Below are 19,095 nucleotides of genomic sequence, written 5' to 3'. Positions count from 1 at the left end.
GCAAAGCTGCAGCAGCAAGGAAGGCACGGGGTAAAAAGTTTATCAGAGGAATACATTTTTTTCTGTTTTGGCAGAATTTAACGGGTGCAGATTGCTCAGGTCCCAAAGCCATGGGGAAAAAAAAGAAAAAGCCCTTTGCCGCTGCTATTGATAACTTGTCTCTCCACGTGGTGGGTTCAAAACTAAAAATACTCTTCTCCGACGGCGGGGAAGCCGAGCGCTGTCACGTTGCAGAGGAGAGTTGAAAGCTGTGTGGGGAAGGTACCACGTGGGCCATGTGAGGGCTGGGGCCCCTCGGCAGTGGCCAGTCACCCTCTGCTCACCCAGGATGCATCCAGACAGAAGATTTCCTAGCATTCCACAGAAGGGGAGAGGGAAGTTTTCATTCTATGGAGCAGCAGAGTGGGCAGGGAGAGGAGTGACCTCAAGGGGGCCTCCCCAGGGGCAAAGGCCAGGTCAGCAATCCCAGGCACCTGGCATCCTTGGATGCCTAGCTCTGTTGCTGCTCTGGCCAGAGATAGAGATAAAAAGATTCACCCAGGCTCAGAAACCTACTGGAAAGGAAAGTATGAAGCTGGGGATAGAGCAGTGGGCTGCAGGCAGGGCTGGCTCCACTGGCCCGCTTGGCAGTGTCACCACTGACCCAGACCTCCTGGACCTTAAGATCTGCATCTCAAATAGGTGCCCAGGTGTTCCTGGAGCCTGGGGGGGCATGGCTTGTGGCCTCTGAGCCTCAGTTTCACCTCTGAAGGGGGAGCGATGATCTCTGTTCTGCCTCCTGAAGTGATGGAAGGAAGGGGGATGATGCACATGAATGTGCCTCCTGAGGGCAAAGTGAGGGCATGTGCTCCACCATGCTGGGGCCTCTGGAGCCCAGGATGCAGGGCTTCGCGCCCACGAGTTCAGTTGGCGACTGAAAGGAGAGGAGTTGTGGGCCACAATATCACCTGATCCTGATTCAGAAGCAGCTGGGACAGGGAGGCTTCAGTCATGCTCACTTGGGGTCAGGGGAAGGTCACAGGTAGACATGACTGCAGGGCTGGTCTGATTTTTGTCAGATCTGAGAGCAGTTGCAGTGGGGCCAGACACCCAGCACTTCTCAAACTGAGAGCACACACAGGACGGACCCTGGGGTCCTGAAGGGACTCTGGGGCCAAGCTAGGCCCGAGTGCTAAGGATGAAGGGGGACACTGCAATGACCCCTGCAACCATGGGACAGGAATCAGCTGATGTCCTGGCCACAAGCCATGCCCTCCAGGTTCCAGGAACACCTGGGCACCTATTTCAGATGCAGATCCTGGTCCAGGAGGTCTGGACAGGGCTTTGTCTTTCTGGCAAGCTCTGGGGCTGGGCCAGGCAGGAACATACCAGGTCAGGCCACTTCCTCATTGCAGGTCCTGGGTGAGTCACTTCCCTGATTGAGGCTCAGTTTGCTCATCTGTGAAGTGGGAATGATGACCCACAGTATCTATTGGATTGGCTGTTGCAAACATGAAACTAGCTAATGTCAGCTTTCATCATCATTGTCTGGCCCCACACCCTCTTTGTCTGCTTTCCTGCTCCTAGTTTTCAGCCCATTCCTGGAGAATTTTGCCTCTGGAATTGGCCTCCTGACCTAGTGAAGGTCATAAGAAATGTTCCTGACTGGTCCCAAGGCACTCTCCTTGCAGCATCTAGCTGGGGGAGGATTCCTGTCCAACCCACAGGCACAGGAAAGAGGAAGCAACAGCTGACACTCAGAACCCAGTTTGCTGCATTTGTTTGAAGGGGATGAACACCCCAGCCATGGGACCCACCTGGGATTGGAGCCCACCCCTACCCCTAAGGCCAGGGCGGAGATCGCCATGCTTAGTGTGGTCCATGGGCAGACGAGAGGATCATTCAACCCCAGCCTGTCTCCTGGCCTGAGCACACCCTTGTGCACTCACCTCTGGAGTTCACGGCTGAGGGTGGGCTGGTTGGTCGAACCCCTCAGGAGCATGTCCTTCGCCTGGGGGTCAAAGTCTTAGAGGCTTGTCAGAGTAACAGACCCTGCGCTGGACTCAGGCCAGGCCCACGAGGGAAACTGCGGAGCATCTCCGTGGCAACCGGCCTTGTCCTTGTCCTGGCTTGGGAGCCTGCACACTGCACCCTTCCCTCTCCTGCTGGAGTCGTTTCTTCAGAGGTAACCATGGCAATGCCTTTGTTTCTGAGGCTGAGCCCCGCCTCCCTCCCAGCTTTTCTCTTCAGCAGAGGCTGGGAGAGCTCCTTTTCAGTCCCCGCACGTCTCCAGCACCCACTGACAGTGGGCCCACCGGTGAGCCAGGGCCAGACCTTGGCATGGAGATGACTGGTTTTTTGGGCTCAGAAACGCAGTTCAGGCCCTGGTCGTGCTGCACTTGCTTGCGCCCCACTATTTACAGGCGGCACCTTCATATGCACGGGGCTGCAGAGGCAGCTAAGGCTTGCCCTCAAGGCACCCCAGCTGGAAGTGGGGAAGTGTTCTGAGGAGAGAGTGCAAAGGCCCAGGGGGCTGGTGCTGAGGAGGAGACGGTGAGGAGCAGAAGCCCAGCACGTGCTCTGTGACTGGGGAGGTCTGTCAGCACTCTTGTGGCTCCAGGGTCCCACCTCAAACTGGCTTAAGGAGAAAGGAAAATGTGGTGACTCACTTGCCTGAATTCTTGCCTAGAGATTCCCACGGACAGAGGAGCCTGGTGGGCTACAGTCCATAGCATGGCAAAGAGTCAGACACAACTGAAGCAACTTAGCACGCACATGCCTGAAAAGTCTAGATAGAGCTAGCCAAGGTGGCAGCTGGTTCCAGGCGAGCCAGGGGTATTTGCTCTTGCTTTCCTCTGGGTTAGTCTCGTCTGAAGGTGGCCCCTCCCCTTACAGTGACAAGACGCCCATCAGTAGCCCCAGACTTACATCTTTCTCTCACCTAGCCTAGTTCTGTGGAGGTCTGTGGGTAGATGGGAGAGTCATTTGACCTCAGCTTTCCCTCTGGCCTGAGCTATCTGACCCTCAGTGAAAGTCCCAGTACTGACCCTCACTGGCCAGCACAGGGTCACCTGCTCACCCCTGAACCACTTGCTGTAACTCTCAGCAGTCAGCCTGATTCATGTTACTCCACTCACCCCAAATCAGACCTAAGACTTAGATGGGATTGGGTAGGAGAAACCTGGTTTGCAAAGGAAATCTTGGTACTCATAGGTTCAGAGACGTTAGTTTACTTGCCCACAGCCACACAGCTGGTAAGGATGCAAGCTCGGATCTGACTCCAGAGCTTCTGGGCTTAACCGTGGAGCCACTACAGTCAATAAGAGCCCTGAAAGGTTTTAAACAAAGGAGGGAACGGTCAGGAGGGTAAACTAGCGCCGGGTTTTGGTGAGTGGTGAAAGGTATGGCACGGAGGGTGGACGGTGAGAAGCCCTGCATGCTGCTGAGGAAGGCAGTTTTTTGAAGGGTGACTCCGGGTTCCGCCCGTCCCCAGGGTTTGGGAGCGGCAGGCGCAGAGGCCCCCGCACGCGGAGCACCAGCGACCCGGCCACCTGACTCGCTGTTTGTAAACTCAGCTCACCCAGCCACGCCCCTTCCTTCCTCTCGCCCACCCTTTTCGCGTCTATATCTGCATAATCCCGCCTTTCCCCTCTTTGATTGGTCTTCCGCATCGTCACTCCTCCGCAAGGGCCGGACTCCAGAGGGGCTGAAGGCGGGGCCTATCTGGTAACGTAATTAGCATAGTCCCGCCTCCCAACACCGCCCTCGGGTCGAGCGTTGATTGGACCAGCGGCGGCCGACGCGACGGCGCCGGGCGCAGCGAGTGGCGAACGTGGGCTGTCAGTCGGCGGGGCGGCCGGCCGCACTTCCGCCTCGGTGTCAGTGGGTCGCGGGCCTGCGGGGCGGGGGCGGGGCGGGCAGCGGGACTCGGCGGGCGGCGGAGGGACAGCAGTCCAGGTGAGTGACCCTGTCGGGACCCCGACTCTACGTCTCCCGGGAACCGCGCTCGGCGTCGGGCGGGCAGGCCTGGGCCTCGGGCGGCAGGGAGGCCGGGCCCGGCTAGGGGGGAGCCAGAGCCTCGCGCCCCCCCGGCCCCTGGCCAGGCCTCGACCCCAGCCCCGGCCCGCCCGGTCTCCCACCGCCAGCCAGCCCGCCGGCCGTGTCCTGGGTCCGAGAAAACTTGGGAGGAAAGTTGGCGGCCAGCGGCTGGGACGGCCTGCGGGCGGGGGCGGCGGGCCTGGGTCTCGGGCGGCCGCCCAGACCCCGCGTCTCCGGGCAACTGCGGCTCCGGTGCTGGACAGCCGGCCGTCGCACCCGGAAGTGGACTGGAGAGCGGGCCCGGGAGCCCTCCAGCCCCTCTCAGCGGCAGAGATGAGTCGAGGGGAGCATTGGGCAGGGGTGGCGGGACCCCCGACTTTCCCTTGTGTCTAAGGTAGCCGCGTCCGCGGTCAACCAGTCTGCAAGGGCACGCGGTGAAGAGCCAGTGTCCCCGCTCGTGGTGCAGCCCTCCCTCTCCTGCCCTCCCTCTCCTGCTCTCCCTTCTCCTGCCCTGCGACCACCTGTAGGTTTGTCTGTGCCCTGCGAGGTTTTGTGCCCATGTCCACCCCCTCCCCTGCTCTTCCTTTTGTTTTTAATTTGTCTACTTAGCAGACTGTACGTACTGCAGAGAGCTCTCCACCTAACACATGTTAGATAAGTTAGATATGTAATCTGATTTTAAAAGCTTCCTTCTTTCTGCAGTTACATTTCAGTAATCAGCAGAATAAATCTTGAGACTTAATAAGCCCAAGACTTATTAAGGGCAAGACTATTGGGTAATCAGCAATCAATCTTCCCAGGTTTTTCTGGGAGAAGCAGCTGGGTGGTGTTAGGCTGTCCCTGGCACTCTTGAGTGTGAGGATCACCTCCCAGGAAGCTGGGTTCCTGTCCTTGGGGTCAGTCTAGGACAAACTCTGGACCTCCCAGCAGCAGCATCCTGTGCCTTAGTCCCTTTGCTGGGGCGGCCTGTGCACATTTGGAGACTTGGTCTCATGCTGCAGTTCAGCAGACGTCTCTGGGGTGCCCCTTGCATGCCTGGCTGTGAGCTGCAGGCCGTGTCCATCTAGTGGGGCTAGGGAGCGGAGGTGTCCCGGGACCCCTGTCATTGTGGCTCCTTGTCCTGGTGGCAGAGGGAAGGCCCTTCCTGACTGTGCCCTGAGCAGTGTTTACCCAGGACTCCTGGCCTCAGTTCCTTCCTCTGTGACACATAGCCATGTTCCTGGCAGGGCTGATAAGACAACAGACGCAGCGCTTGTCTGCAGCAGCTCTGACATGTGGCAGGTGCACGGTTGTTAACTCTCTGCCCCTTGGTTGCGGACAGGAACCTTACGGGCTGCACTTGCTCCTTGTCCTGCGCAGCGCCTGGCAGGGTGCTGTTGTTCAGTGCGGGGACAACCGAAATCTCCTTAGAGCTTACTTTTTCTGTTTGCTTCACCTGTCCTTCTGTTAATAAGCTCTTACCTAAGATGACAGTAATACCTGACAAGTGTTGTCCAGGACTGCTGTAAGCACATTATATTCACTTGATTCATGTGGTTTTCACAACAGCCTCCAAGACTCTTCCTTAGTTCCATTATCCTGTGTCTAGTCATGAGAAGGCTGAGGAACAGAGAGGTTAAGTGTGTGTACTTAGTCGGCTCAGTCATGTCTGACTCTTTGAAACCCCGTGGACTGCAGCCTGCCAGGCTCCTCTGTCCTTGGGGATTCTCCAGGCAAGAATACTGGAGTGGGTTGCCATGCCCTCCTCCAGGGGATCTTCCCAACCCAAAGACCAAACCCACGTCTCTCGCCTTGCAGGCGGATTCTTTACCATCTGAGCCACCAGGGAAGTAGAGAGGTTAAGTAACTTACTCTAAAGCACATAGGAGTAAGTTATAGAGCAGGGATTTGAACCGAGGCAGTCTGGCTCCAGGGTGCACATCCTAAATACCTCTCTATACTGCCTTTTAAAACCAACATTTTCTTTTTCAAGGTCCCTTCAGTTTTCTGTGAAACGTTTAATTGCCTCATGACTGTGTGTCAGAACTTTGTTTTTTTGCAGCACACGTAACTGATAGCTTTTCATTTGAGGTGAGCGTGAATGTTTATGAAACCATTTAATTTCTTCTGAAATAAAGTAGTAATTCTCTATCTGGCTATCCAGGATCTTGCTGAAATACCCTGCCTGCTGCCCAGTTCTGCAGTCAGTGGGGAAGCCGCTAATGTTCGCCGTGTGAGGGGGCAAGTTGAGGGGGCAGGGGTGACATGGATGGATGTGCTATTGGGCCCAAGCCTGTGGTTTTGAATTCATTTCTGTGCGAGCTTGATCGGTGAACTTAAGGCTGTAAACTGTGCACTGAGGGCTTTCCTTTCTCCTCCTAGGTGTATTCAGAGGGGTCAGGCTCTGGCTTATCATTTTCAGAAGCATTGTCATTTTAGTGTTTAAAAAGTGCCACTTGACCTTCATCCCACTGCATCTTGTCTAGACCCTCTAGGAAATGCTAGCAAACGAGTCTTGGATAAATACTTAAAACCAACCTGACTTTAAAGATCTTGGTACAAATCTTGGTAAAATCTTCAGCTAATTATGAAATATTGGAAACATTTTATATATTCTTATACTGTCTTCAGATGATTTCTTTAGTATTCCTGTGAAAAGCCAACGCCCATCTTTTCCTAGGAGTTGGGCTGTGTGGGTATAAGGCATGCAAGGCTTACGTCTTTGAGCAAGGGCTGTGATGCTGGTCCTCAGGTGGCTGAAGTGTTCTATCTGAGAGGTTAACAATCTTCCTGGAAGTGGCCTGAGGCTCTGCGGTTCTGGCCCCTTGGCTTTCTTTGATGGGAGGAAAGTTACTCATCTGCTCTTGCCTCAAGGGTGCTGGCCTGTAAAGTGGGCTATTGCATAGGTTATGTGTAAAAATGTAACTGAGTGGACCTGGCACTGTCGTAGATTCTCAGTAGACTTTCAGTCGCAGACCTGAGAGCCCTGAAATTGACCTCTCCCGACACTGACACAGACAGACAAATGCAACTTATCAGTGAAGGGAAACCAGGGAAATCTTTGGTAGGTAGATTTGCAGTTCTACTGAAATGAGCTACAGTAACACTTTTTTTTTTTTTTTTTACAGTAACACTTTTAAGATATGACTATTCAGGTGGAGTTGTCTTGTAGGAAGACCCCTGGACCAAAGCATTATCTCTTCTGGGGCTCAGGCCCACAGACAGAAACTTGGTGCACTTTAAGATTGAATTGATATGGATCCTGGGAGGAAGTTAGCATTTGAACATAATTATTTACAAATACTTAAATCCTAAGAATCGTTAGTAGTTTAGGTCTTAGTTTGGGACTTTCAATGCAGTTTCTGTGCACTGTGATTAATTTAATTTGTGTCTCTGCTGCAGTGTGTATTTGTCAAAGCATTTTTGCTGATAAATCCCAGGCATTGGCGTTGCAGCCGTATTGCCCTCTGGCTGGAAGCGTGTGTGGAATACTGGCCCAGCCCGGCAGCTCTCCTTAACAAACATGTAATGAAATGGTCACTGTAACCCATCCGGGATCTCTGTGGCTCTTATTTCCTCTTTTTTCCAAATTCAGAAAAGCACTTGGGGTCATTGGGCAGCGTTTCAAAGCATCACCATCTTTCAACTGGCTTTCCCAGTGATATAAACACTCGTACCTGTGCGATGAGCTGGACAGCGGAGCTCAGCCTTCAGAAAGGACTGTGTTTAGAGATGTGGAGGTATGGAGACCTCTTTGCCTGATGTTTATTTGTCTCTTTGCTTTCTCATTTCATCAGTGGAGTTCTTGCAGGATTTCTTTTGAGATGCAAACTCCGAGTCAATGCTGGCCTGGTTGGCCCTGCACCAGCCCGGCCCTTAGCCTGGGGGCCTGGGTGGGAAGGAAGTCTGCTCACCCCTGGGCACTGGGGTCATGGCAGGAGGAATGGTCTGTGTAGCTCTGGGTGAGGCAGACCTGTCTGACCTCGAGCTCATATCTTTATCAGAGCAGTGGGCCCACTGGCCTTGACAGGTGCCCGGGACAGGTGCCTTCCAGGCTGGGGGAGAGCCTGGCATGAGAAATTGTCTTGTGCAAAATCTTCCTGAACCCAGATTCTAGAAAAGACGACAGCAGCCAAGGGGGGGGCAGGGGTGGGTGTGTGTTTTACTGAACAACTGAAACGCTGGTTGTGAGAAAAGATCAGCTGTGACCTGGCACCTGTGCCACCGTGCTTGGCTGAAAGGTGAGTTCCACTGTTGCCTTAAACCAGGGAAGTGTGTGCTCTGACGGCCAAAGCGGGTAGCTTTGTGGATGAAAAGGAGCACCTCAGAGAGAGCTCCAGCAGTGACAGGTGTGCACTGGGGCCGTGAGCAGGGAGGGCCAGAGCATCTTGTCCCCATCTTGGTACCAGCTGGGCACCAGTGCCTATGTTCTGAGAAAGCATTAACCATGGGGCATGTACCGACACGTGAGGGAGAGGGCTGGAGGGCCCAGGGCCGCCATGAAGTCCGTCTTGAAGGTAGGGTGCTGTGGGTTCAATGGCAGGGCTTCTTACCAGAAGAACTTGTGCAACTCTGTAAAAAGTGGAGGTTCCAGGCCCAGACCTCACCTCCTGGGAGCCGGCTCCTAGGCAGGAGGCCTGGGTTGTGTGTGCGCCCCACTCCTGTGACTCCAACGGGGCTGGTGTTCTTGCCAGGGGTTAGGGTCTACTACAGGGTCCTGACCCATTTTGGATCAGGATCAAGGACCACCTCCACCCCCCACCCCTGCTGCCCCTTGCTTTGAGAACTGAATGAAGAGTCCGAGTCAGGTTCCTGGGGAAAAGAATGAACGCAAACAGAACTTTGCAATTTTTCCCTTTTCATTTCTCTCTTTTTCTTCTTAGGGGTGGGGTGGTTAGAAATTGGTGGAGTTCCCTGACCTTGGTTCGCGTTGAGGAAGTGCCTGGGGCAGGCGTGACTCGGATGGTGAATTTCTTAGCAGGTGAAACTGGTCAGGGGAGCGAGCAAGTGTGTCCTACTTGGGCGGGAGCTGATGGTGAAGGACCTGGAGTGGGAGAGGGAGCAGGCGAAAGGGCGAGGCTGTCAGACTGTCCCTACCCCATGATGGATGTGGCATCTGGAGCAGTCCCCCCCAATATGTCCAGGCTGTGCTCCTGCTCATGAGAGATGGACCCGCTGCAGGAGGGGCATTTCCATGGCCTGATTTCTCCCGGCCCTCAGTGCGCTGCCTCCACGGTGGCTGCGGCTCTTGTGGTTTTGTATGAACACAGCCTCGTATGAACGGGCTCCCTGTCTAGAGCTGTCTCACCCACACCCCAGGCTGCATTCACACCACTCTGCTTTACTCTGTGTAGATTCAAACAAATGCATTTGCACAGAAGAGCATCCATTCATCCCGTGCAGTCCTTGCCTGCAGTACTGTGTGCTGGATCATCAAAGTGTGTCCTCAAAGTGCATACCAAGACATACTGTCTTGGTGCTTGCCACTGCACAGGGAGCAGTTGGATCCCAGGGGTGGGGGTGGGAGGCGCATAGGTCTAAACTGAGTCTGTCATGGACAAGTAGGTGGACAGGGGTCTCAGCTGCTGCTGAGGCCCAGCAGGAAGTGTGGCTCCTGGGACCGGGCTGGTTTGCCCTGTGGGGTGGAGAATGGTAAACAGTGGGTGATTAATGGAGCTGTTTACACAGCAGAGAGGTTTGCTTACCTTCCTGAGTCTGGAAACTTTCAGTTTCTTGCCTGAACCCCTAACAACCTCGGCTGGTCATGTGCTGACTAAACTGCTTGCTGGCATGGACAAGACGGGAGCCTCTGGGGCTAGGCTGCCCTGGCTCCCCGCCCTAACATCCACCCCTCAGCGAAGACATTTTGAGGTCCCTATAGTATCTTCATCTGTGATGATCACACCACCTTGCAGAAGGCTGGGGCTGTGGAAAGTCCACAGTCAGAAAATATATACATACTTGTTTTGCCCTAAAAGAGCACCCTGATGGAGCCTCAGGCACAACTAGACTCAACCGGATTCCATTGAGTGTAAGGAACCAGTGTCCAAAAGGCCACTCTCAGTTCCTTCCTGTGGTCCCTGAGGTGCGTGTGAATAGGTGCTCTGCAGATGACGGCCAGCCTTTTGAGAGGCCTTGCTGGGAGCAGAGTGGGGGTGTTTACCTGATTCCACCACTAAGCGTTTCCAGCCTCAGGAGCATGAAGATCTGATCATTCTTCAGCAGGTAGTGAAGTGCGCATTTCAGTGAGTTCAAGATGTGAAAACCAGGGCAGCTGTGGAAATAAGAACAAAGGGCAGGCTTGGCCTGATGCTCTTCTCTGCACTCCATCTGTGGCTGGTTGGGAAGGCTGCAGGGACCAGGCCAGCTCTGCTGCCATTACCTGACTTCTGTGCAAAGGCCAAGCGGGGCTGCTGGAGCTTTCTGGGTCCCCGTGTTGTCCCAGCCCAGCGAGGCCCTGCAGTGCTCTTTCTGGGATGGACACCACCCGCCACGTTGGCCACTGGAGCAGAAGGGATTCAGCCGGGTAGCGTCATAGAGAAATAAGCGCTGGCTTCCTCTCTGCATGAGCTCAGAGTCACCTGTGGCTCTGTGGCCACTGCTCCGGACAGAGCAGGTTAGAGAGAGTACTTTTAGTGAGGCACTGGTATTGGTGCAAACTACATGCTTGGGTCCATTAAGTCTTGTTATTTTACAGAAGAAAGAAGCTGGGCTCTGTGGCATGGTGGCAGGAGGAGGATAGGTAGGAGTCGTCAGGCATCCAGGTGATAGGTGGGTTTCCTTGACAAAGTGGACATCTCAAAACTGAAACAGTCAGTGACCACAAAGGTCACTGTTCACCCACAGTGACAGTGCCACATGGAGGGGATGAGGCCTCGGGAGGCCCTGGGACTCGTGGTGTCCCTGGGCTTTGTTCCTTCCTTGGGGAGTGGCCGGATCAGGAGAGCCTGTGGGCACGCTTGCCCCACCGCAGGATGAGTTGGCATCACCCAGCAGTCTTGGTTCCCCTTTTCCAGATTTAATTTTCCCATCCCCATCCTTCGGCTCTTCAGTTCCTCCAGATACTGATGGTGTCCATTATGTGCTAAACTCTGGTTTTCACACTCAGAAGAGATGCTGCTTCCACGTTCTTGGTGGTCATCCCAGCCTGTGTGCTCTGGTAATGTGGAAGCATCTCTGTAGCATCTCTCTGGGGTCTGACAGGACAGCCTTGGGGGTGTGACCAGGTTGGTCCCAGCCAGATTGCCCCTGGGAAGGGGAGGCCCTAGGGCAATGCTGGGACCTCTGGTCTGTTTCATCACTGGCCCGAGAGTGACTGCTGCCCTCTGCACTTTGCATGGGCTTGGCTTGTCTCTGGGAAGAGTTTGACCTTGACCTTGATAGCTGTGGGACAGCGAGAGACTTATGGACAGACTGGGCTCTTGCTGGCTGCTGCTGCCTTCTTCTGTCTCTGACTCATTCTTGATGGAAATCTTGTTTTCTGCATATGATGGGTTGAGCACATGTCCTATCAGGGAAGCGTGCCCCCCAGCTGAGGCCCTGGCCGGGTCTCACCAGCGATTCCTTTGGGGTCACCTGCTCCGTGACCACCCTCTGAGTGTGAGCTCTGGGGAGCAGGAAGTGGGGGTGGGAGGTGGGACCAGGCCTTGTGGAGTCCACTCTGAGGGCCTTCTGGCCAGTTCTGTACCCTTCTTCAATTCCCAAATCTGCTCCCCCATGCCAGCCCCGGTGCTCTAGTTCCCTGGTCTCTCCCAGTGGGAATGGGGATGGAAGGTTTTGGCTGCATTCGTCTGAGCCATTACAAGGAGCAGCACACCCTGAGGTTGGAGTGTGGTTGGGGTTTGGGACCCTTTTTAGCGAGAGCCTCACATGAGAATATATCAGAGTTCCCAGGGGAATTCTCCTTTTCTAGGTCAGTGCTTCAGAGCCTGGCACCCAGCGCGTGGAGCTCTGTGCACAGTTGTTCATTTCTTGTTTGTCCTACTTGCTAATGTATTTTTTTTCCAATTTAGAAAGTTACAGTAAAATACACATAGCATAAAAATTACCATCCTGACCATTTTTAAGTGTGCAGTTCAGTGGTCGTATATACAGCCATCACCACCATCCACCCCAAAGCTCTTTTCATCCTGTGAAATGGTAAAGACCCATTAAGCATCAGCTCCCCGTTTCCCCTCCGCCAGCCCTGACAACCACCTTCTTCTTTCCGTCTCTATGAATTTGACTCCTCTACTGTCCTCGTGTGAGTGGAATCACACAGTAATTGTCTTTACAGGTCTGGCTTATTTCATTGGTCATAATGTCCTCAAGGTTCATCAGTGCTGTAGCATGCGGCAGGGTTTCCTTCCTTTTTAGGGCTGAATAATATTCCGTCATGTGTCTGGACCCCATTTTGCTTTTCCTTTTGTCTGTGGATGGACACTTGGGTTGCTTCCACATTTTAGCTGCTGTGAACATGGGCGCACAAAAAATTGAAAGAATTGCTTTCAGTGCTTTTGGGTCCATACCCAGAAGTGGAATTGCTGGATCACGTGGTCATTCTATTTTTAATTTTTTGAGGAACTGCCCTCCTGTTTGCCACAGCGGCTGTACCATTTTATGTTCTTACCAACCAAGCGTAAGGGTTCCTGTTTCTCCACACCCTCACCAAGACTTGTCCGTTTCTGTTGTTTCTGATAGTAGCCATCCTCAAGGGTGTGAGGTTGTGTCTCATTATAGCTTTGATTGCATTTCCCTGATGATTAGTGAACTGAGCATCTTTTCATATGCTTATTGGCCACTTGTATGTGTTCTCTGGTGAGATGTCTGTTCAACTCTTTTGCCCATTTTTGAATCAGGTTGTTTGTTTTTTGTTATTGAGTTTTAGGAGTTCTCTATATGGTCATGATATTAATCTGTTATCAGACGTATGATTTGCAAATATTTTCTCCCATTCTGGGGTTGCCTCTATACTCTGATAGTATATAATGCACAAATTTTAAAATTTTTTCATGAAGTCCAGTTTGTCTAATTTCTCTTTGTCTCTGCCTTTGGTGCAGTTGCAGAACACCTGGGTTTGATCCCTGGGTTGGGAAGATCCCCTGGAGAAGGGAAAGGCTACCCACTCCAGTATATTCTGGCCTGGAGAATTCCATGAACTGTGTTGTCCATGGGATCACAAAGAGTCGGACATGACTGAGCCACTTTCACTTTCACTTTGGTGTCATCCAATAAATCATTGCCAAATCCAAAGTTTTGAAGGTTTTGCCCTGTATCTTCCTTTAAGAGTTTTTTAGTTTTAGATCTTATATTTAGGTCCTTGATCCATTTTGAGTTAATTTTTGTATATGGTATAAGATCGGGTCCAGCTTCATTCCTTTGCCTGTGGATATCCAGTTTCCCAGCACCGTTTGTTGAAAAGATAGTCCTTTCCTTCTTGAATGGTCTTAGCACACTTGCTTGTCAGAAGTCAATTGACTGTATATGTGAGGATTTATTCCTGGACTCTCTTCTTTTCCATTGGTCTCTGGGCTAGTACCACATTGTTTTGATTATACTGTAGTTTTGTAGTAAGTTGTGAAATCAGGAAGTGTGGTCTTCTGGCTTTGTTCTCCTTTCTTCAGTTTGTTTTGGCTATGAAGGTCACTTGACATTCCATATGAGTTTTAGAATGGATTCTTCTGTCTCTGCAGAAAACATCATTGATGCTTGATAGGGATTATATTGAATCTATAGATTGATTTGAATTGTATCAACATCTTTTTTTTTTCATTTTGAAGTGTCATCTTCTTTTATTCTATGCAACAATGAACCATTTCTCAATTGGATTGTGATGTGCAACAAAAAGTGGATTTTATACAACAACCTGCAAAAACCAGCTCAGTGATTGGACTGAGAAGAAGCTCCAAAGTACTTCCCAAAGCCAAACTTGCACCAGAAAAGGTCATGGCCACTGTTTGGTGGTCTGCTGCCAGTCTTATCCACTGCTGCTGCTGCTAAGTCACTTCAGTCGTGTCCAACTCTATGTGATCCCATAGACAGCAGCCCACCAGGCTCTCCTGTCCCTGGGATTCTCCAGGCAAGGACACTGGAGTGGGTTGCCGTTTCCTTCTCCAATGTGTGAAAGTGAAAAGTGAAAGTGAAGTCTCTCAGTAGTGTCCAACTCTTAGCGACCCCATGGACGGCAGCCTACCAGGCTCCTCCATCCATGGAATTTTCCAGGCAAGAGTACTGGAGTGGGGTTGTATCAACATCTTAATATTCAGTTTTCCAATCCATGAACACGGGATATGTTTTCATTTGCTTATGTTTTTCTTTTCTTTTGGCAATGTTTTATACTTTTCATTGTATGGTCTTTAACCTCCTTGGTTAATTCCTAAGAACTTTGTCCTTTTAGATAACATTGTAAAAGGGATTGTTTTGGGGATTCCCTTTTCAGATGGTTCACTGTAAGTGTGTAAAAATACAACTGATTCTTCCATGTCAAGTTTGTATCCTGCTACCTTGCTGAATTAATTTATCCTAATAGTTTTTTTGTGTGTGTTTGTGGACTCTTTAGTGTTTTCTCTATATAAGATCACATCATCTGCAAACATAATTTCACTTCTTCTTTTCCAATTTGGATGACTTTTATTTCTTCTTCTTGCCTAATTATTCAGCCTAGAACTTTCAGTACTGTGGTGACTATAACTGGTGAAAGTGGGCATCAGTGGTTTCCTGATCTTAGAGGAAAAGCTTTCACCACTGAGTATGATATTTACTGTTGTTTTTTCACATCTGGCCTTTATGATGTTGTCCTTCCATTGCAGTTTATCAAGTGTTTCTATCATGAAAAGGTGTTGAGTTTTGCCAAGTGATTTTTCTGCGTCAGTTGGGATGATCATGTGGTTCGGTCCCCCCCCCCCCCCCCCGCTTCATTCTATTAATGTGATATATTACATCAATTGAGTTTCATGTATTGAATCATCCTTTTGTTCCAGGAGTAAATCCCATTTGGTCATGACATGTAATCCTCTTTAATATGTTGCTAAATGTGTGTCAGTGTGTTCTATCTGTTAGTATTATGTTGAGGAGTTTTGCATCTGTGTTTGTAAGGGATATTGGTTTGTAGTTTTTTTTGCAGGGTCTTTGCCTGATTGCATAGATGGGGTTAGGAAGTGTCTATTCTTTTTAATTTTGGGGAAAGTTTGAGAAGAATTCATGTTCTTTTTTAAATGTTTTGTAGAATTCACCAGTGAAGTTGTCAGATCCAGGGTTTTTCTTTGTTGGGAGATTTTTTTTTTTCTATCGGGAGATTTTTGATTGCTGATCGGCTTGCTCAGATTTTCTGTTTGATTTGAGCTTAGTACGTTTTGTGTTTCTAGGAATTTGTCATTTCATTCAGGTTATCCAGTTTTGCAGGGTTCATAGCCCTTTCTTATAATCGTTTTATTTCTGTAGAATGAGTAATGTCCCTATTTCAATTTATGATTTTAGTTTTTTAAGTATTCTTTTTTATTGGCCCATCTAACTGAAGATTAATCGAGTTTGTTGATCTTTTCAAAGAACTGACTTTTGGTTTCACTGATTTCCTCTATTTTTCTATGCTTATTACTTCCTTCCTTCTGCTAGCTTTGGCATTGGTTTGTTGTTCTCCTTCCTTAAGTTGTGAGGTTAGGTTATTGATTTGGTGTCTTATTTTTTAACATGAATATTGGTTGCTATAAAATTTCCACTTAGCTCTGCTCTCACTGAGTCCCATAAACTTTGGTGTGTTGTGTTTTCATTTTCATTTGTTTATAAGGATTTCCTACTTTTCCCTTGTAGTTTTTTCCTCTGATCTGTTGGTTGTTTAAGATAGTTTTTCGTTTTGTTTTAGCAGTACCGGGCAGCTTGTGGGATCTTAGTTCCCTGATCAGAGATTGAACTCAGTCTCCTGAGAGTGAAAGCTGAGTCCTAACAACTGGACCACCAGGGAATTCCTAAGAAAATGTTACTTAATTTCCACAATGTTGTGAATTTTCTAGTTTTCCTTCTGTTAGTGATTTCTAACTCATTCTTTTATAGTCAGAGAAGATGCTTTGTATGATACAGATCATTTAAAATCTACTGAGACATAGTCTGTAGCCTAACATATGGTCTGTCCTGGAGAACGTCCCATGTGCACTTGAGAAGGTGTGTCCTGTTGTTGGGTGGAGTGTTCTGGATACATCTGTTAGATCTAATTGGTTGATGGTGTTGTTCAAATCTTCTGTTTCTTATCTTCCATCTGGTTGATGCTTGCTAATGTATTTTTAAATTACTAAATAAAATTTATATTATTTTGGACAATTTAAATTCAGAATTGACATTTAACTGCAAAAGTAGCTTTAGAATTTTCAAATTATTGGTGAGGTTTTCTTTCTTTGTGAAGATTGCATCTAGGTTGCCTTGCTCATTTTTGAGCAGAGAAGTAATACACAGTTTGACTCTTCAGTGAGTCGACCTTGGAGATTAACCACCAGGTCCCTAAGCCAGCCACTTATTCCTCAGTGACTAGGTCTGTTTTTCTAAGAAAATGTAAAGATGGGTTTGTAAGACCTGAGTGCGGGTATTCATATATGTGGTGCTGGACAGTCCGCATTTGGAGCCAGGTCCTGGGAGCAAGGGGTGGCACTCTGGGGGTGGGCACCTTGAAGAGAGGTGAGGGGCTCTGTGGGGGGGCAGGCACCTTGTGGGGACCTGAAAGCAGTGGGGCGCCCTGGCTGCTGGCCCTTGACGGGACCTGGAGGGAGTGCTCACTGTGGGGCTTGAGGAGGGGCTGCAGAGGGGGAGCCCCTGGAGGCCCACAAAGATGTCCAGCACAAGCTTACTTTTCTGCGTTTTTCTCTGGACTTAGAAAAGGAAGCAGCTGATTTGAAAAAAGAAAGTCTTTTTCTGAAACCCGGTCTTCTCTGAGGCCCAGCAGACACACCGGAGAGGAGGCTTTCTGCTCCCTGCCCGCTTTAGGGTCCCTCCATGGGTGTGGGCTGGGTCGGAGGCAAGGACCACCTTGGGGTCAGAGGCCACTCAGTAGGGGACTGAGTATGGAGGGTCCCACAGCCATAATGCTTCCTAGAAGAGGTCAGGTAGGCGGCCAAACCGAGGTAGGACCAAGGATGCCCTGCCCCCATGGCCCTGGGGCCCCACTCTCCCTGCCCCTGGCCCCCCTGCCCAAACTCAGGAGAGGCCTTCCTTGGGGGCTGTCCCTCCCAGGCATGCCCTCTGTCCTGAGGGGTAGATCACTGCATCTTATGTTGATCCCATAGTGGTGGTTGGTTTCTGCTGGCACAGTGAAGACCATACAAGGTGTGTGGCTCTTAGGATGACTCCCCCAGGCATGGCCTGGACGCTGGGCGGGATTGACTGTGTACCTGGCAGTTGTGTGCAGGTCTGAGGCAGCTGCGAGGCTTCTGGCCTGGACTTGTGGAGCCTTCTCCATGGGGCTCGGGTACCTGGTGGTGGTTGGACCACAGATCTGCATGGCAGGGTCACAGGGCTGCAGCCACGTCACGGTCCCAGCTGTTGGCTCAGCTCCTGTCTTCAGTGTTTGTCCAGCCTGACATCTTACTTTAAGCCTGACCTTCATTTTAAAGACTTTCCATGAGTTTTGATTGATTTACTTTGAACATTGGAACTTTTGTTATGGGCAAGGAAGCATATAAAAAGAAAATACCGTGGCTTTGAACATGCCTTCTATTATGGGAGATATTAAAGGTACAGAGAAGCAGGAAGCACAGCACCATGGTCCCCTGTGAGCCTGTCTCCATACCCAGCAGTTCACCAGCTTCTGGCCCATCTCATCCCCTTAACCACCCCGGCCTTTCCCCAGGTCATTTTGAAGAAACTCCCAGACATGCTGTTATTCTATCCGATGTGTTTCAGTGCATAGCTTGAAAAGATAAGAGCAGTTTAAAAGATGCAGTTATGACATCTGTGCCTTTAAGTATCTTTTGGGGGGGAGTGTGAAGAAGCTGAAATTGAACGGTTCTATGAAGACCTACAAGACCTTTTAGAACTGACACCCAAAAAAGATGTCCTTTTCATTATAGGGGACTGGAATGCAAAAGTAGGAAGTCAAGAAACACCTGGAGTAACAGGCAAATTTGGCCTTGGAGTACAGAATGAAGCAGGGCAAAGGCTAACAGAGTTTTGCCAAGAGAACGCACTGGTCATAGCAACACCCTCTTCCAACAACAGAAGAGAAGACTCTACACATGGACATCACTAGATGGCCAACACTGAAATCAGATTGATTATATTCTTTGCAGCCAAAGATAGAGAAGCTCTCTACAGTCAGCAAAAACAAGACCGGGAGCTGACTGTGGCTTGGATCATGAATTCCTTACTGCCAGATTCAGACTTAAATTGAAGAAAGTAGGGAAAACCACTAGACCATTCAGATATGACCTAAACCAAATCCCTTATGATTCCAGTCGAAGTGAGAAATAGATTTAAGGGACTAGATCTGATAGACAGAGTGCCTGATGAACTATGGACAGAGGTTCGTGACATTGTACAGGAGGCAGGGAGCAAGACCATCCCCAAGAAAAAGAAATGCAAAAAATCAAAATGGCTGTCTGAGGAGGGCTTACAGATAGCTGTAAAAAGAAGAGAAGCATAGAGCAAAGGAGGAAAGGAAAGATATACCTATTTGAATGCAGAGCTCCAAAGAATAGCAAGGAGAGATAAGAAAGCCTTCCTCAGTGATCAGTGCAAAGAAATAAAGGAAAATAATAGAATGGAAAAGACTAGAGATCTCTTCAAGAAAATCAGAGATACTAAGGGAACATTTCATGCAAAGATGGGCTCAACAAAGGACAGAAATGGTATGGACCTAACAGAAGCAGAAGATATTAAGAAGAGGTGACAAGAATACACCGAAGAACTATACAAAAAAGATCTTAATGACCCAGATAACTGGAGTGGTGTGATCACTCACCTAGAGCCAGACATCCTGGAATGCAAAGTCAAGTGGGCCTTATGAAGCATCACTACCAGCAAAGCTGGTGGAGGTGATGGAATTCCAGCTGAGCTATTTCAAATCTTAAAACATGATGCTGTGAAAGTGCTGCAGTCAACATGCCAGCAAATTTGGAAAACTCAGCAGTGGCCACAGGACTG

The 19,095-nt window shown here is 50.0% G+C and overlaps 1 protein-coding gene across 2 annotated transcripts in view; it reads left to right on the top strand.

Annotated features, from left to right (window-relative positions):
- The first annotated feature begins 3,838 nt into the window (after positions 1 to 3,838).
- The window catches only part of OSBPL2 (oxysterol binding protein like 2), a 35,431-nt gene continuing 20,174 nt past the window's right edge, over positions 3,839 to 19,095 (top strand). The window contains exon 1 of one of the 2 annotated variants that reach the window (XM_020901114.2): positions 3,839 to 3,936. The gene's annotated coding sequence lies outside the window, so the exon portion shown is untranslated. Of the gene's footprint in view, positions 3,937 to 7,611; positions 7,737 to 19,095 lie in introns of those variants that run through there. The other variant, XM_020901118.2, reaches the window with a different exon arrangement.

This window comes from Odocoileus virginianus, chromosome 9 (genome assembly GCF_023699985.2).
Source record: "Odocoileus virginianus isolate 20LAN1187 ecotype Illinois chromosome 9, Ovbor_1.2, whole genome shotgun sequence".
NCBI classification, from domain to species: Eukaryota; Metazoa; Chordata; class Mammalia; order Artiodactyla; family Cervidae; genus Odocoileus; species Odocoileus virginianus.
The sequence above is the reverse complement of the archived record's forward strand: the minus strand, read 5'-3'. Positions and strand labels throughout refer to the sequence as shown.